This window comes from Tachypleus tridentatus, chromosome 1, assembly GCF_004210375.1.
Source record: "Tachypleus tridentatus isolate NWPU-2018 chromosome 1, ASM421037v1, whole genome shotgun sequence".
NCBI classification, from domain to species: Eukaryota; Metazoa; Arthropoda; class Merostomata; order Xiphosura; family Limulidae; genus Tachypleus; species Tachypleus tridentatus.
This window is the reverse complement of record NC_134825.1, coordinates 47,705,696-47,708,210: the sequence shown is the minus strand read 5'-3', so window position 1 is coordinate 47,708,210 and position 2,515 is coordinate 47,705,696.

Below are 2,515 nucleotides of genomic sequence, written 5' to 3'. Positions count from 1 at the left end.
TTATATGAAAAAAACAAACAAATTAAGGTTGAAAATAAATTTTAAGGCCGAGTGTAGTCAAGTAATTAATGTGTTTGGACTATAATCCTGGTGTAGTCAAGTGATTAATGTGTTTGGACTATAATCCTGGATTAGTCAAGTAATTAATGTGTTTGGACTATAATCCTGGTGTAGTCAAGTGATTAATGTGTTTGGACTATAATCCTGGTGTAGTCAAGTGATTAATGTGTGAGGACTATAATCCTGGTGTAGTCAAGTGATTAATGTGTGAGGACTATAACCCTGGTGTAGTCAAGTGATTAATTTGTCCGGACTATAATCATGGTGTAGCCAAGTGATTAATGTGTTTGGACTATAATCCTGGTGTAGTCAAGAGATTAATATGTTTGGACTGTAATCCTGGATTAGTCAAGTGATTAATATGTTTCGACTATAATCCTGGTGTAGTCAAGTGGTTAATGATTTTGCACTATAATCCTGGTGTAGTAAAGTGATTAATGTGTCGGAACTATAACCCTGGTGTAGTCAAGTGGTTAATTTGTCCGGACTATAATTCTGGTGTAGTCAAGGGATTAATATGTTTGGACTATAATCCTGGTGTAGTCAAGTGGTTAATGATTTTGGACCATAATCCTGGTGTAATAAAGTGATTAATGTGTCAGAACTATAACCCTGGTGTAGTCAAGTGGTTAATGATTTTGGACTATAATCCTGGTGTAGTCAAGTAATTAATTTGTCCGGACTATAATCCTGGTGTAGCCAAGTGGTTAATTTGTCCGGACTATAATCCTGGTGTAGTCAAATGATTAATGTGTTTGGACTATAATCCTGGTGTAGTCAAGTGATTAATGTGTTTGAACTATAATCCTGGTGTATCAAGTGATTAATGTGTCAGGACTAAAATCCTGGTGTAGTCAAGTGATTAATGTGTCAGGACTAAAATCCTGGTGTAGTCAAGTGATTAATGTGTCAGGATTATAATCCTGGTGTAGTCAAGTGATTAATGTATTTGGACCATAATCCTGGTGTAGTGAAGTGATTAATGTGTCAGAACTATAATCGTGGTGTTGTCAAGTGATTAATTTGTCCGGACTATGATCCTGGTGTAGCCAAGTGGTTAATTTGTTCGGACTATATTCCTGGTGTAGTCAAATGATTAATGTGTTTGGACTATAATCCTGGTGTAGTCAAGTGATTAATGTGTTTGAACTACAATCCTGGTGTATCAAGTGATTAATGTGTGAGGACTATAACCCTGGTGTAGTCAAGTGATTAATGTGTGTGGATTATAATCCTGGTGTTGTCAAGTGATTAATTTGTCCGGACTATGATCCTGGTGTAGCCAAGTGGTTAATTTGTTCGGACTATATTCCTGGTGTAGTCAAATGATTAATGTGTTTGGACTATAATCCTGGTGTAGTCAAGTGATTAATGTGTTTGAACTACAATCCTGGTGTATCAAGTGATTAATGTGTGAGGACTATAACCCTGGTGTAGTCAAGTGATTAATGTGTGTGGATTATAATCCTGGTGTAGTCGAGTAATTAATGGGTTTGAACTATAAGTCACATCTTTACAAGAATGTGCTTCGCACTTTAGTCACATGAGTGCACTATAAGAGTTGCAGAAAAGCCATACTAGAGCGGATCAAGATTTGGCGGTGAGTGCCTGTGACTAGCTGGCTTTCGCACCTCAGTATCAGGGATAGCTACACGCGGATAGCCCAGTGTAACTACGCGAAAAAGAAAACTAAAACTAAAATACTTTTATCTTGCGCATGTTCCTCTTCAACAAGCAACATTATCTGTAGACTAGAAAATGCAATGCTTTTAGAATGGAGTCAGTAGTGAACTGCTTGATTATATTCAGTACAAAATATCGTCTATCTAAGCCTTTTTGCATTAAGCAATGTACCACTTACTAAATTATTTACCATTATATACATTTGAGAAAATGTTGTTGCGTCACCCATCTCAACATTTCGTAAGATTTGGTCACGATTTTTTTAGCTTCAGTAACCTTATAAATTCTTCTCTAACTTTAAATTGAACAGTTCAGTATTTAGATAACAACATTTGTATTTAGTTTTAAATATATATCCACTCTACCTAATGACAGCATAACTATCACTCCCGTTAGATAAAGATCTGATATACATTTCTACTTTATATCTACGGCAGTGTTACGACTTCACGTTAGCAGCATCAGGTATACCATCCACCATTAACGCTAAGAAATTGACTGAATCCCTTATAACACATCCATAACCTAATGCGCGGGAAATATTTTATAATACCACAGATTCAGACTAAAAATTGATATGATTTTGCGAGAAACTACATCGTATACAAAGATTCAGACCAAGTAGAATTTTTAGGATGTTTCTCGTGGAAAGGTAAATTTCTGGTACAAACAAAAATCCAAACAAAAAGGTAAATATATATCATGCGGGTGTGGCTAAAAGTTTAGCGGGTTGGGCTGCATCTAGCAAGGTCCAAAACTCAAGCTGTGATAT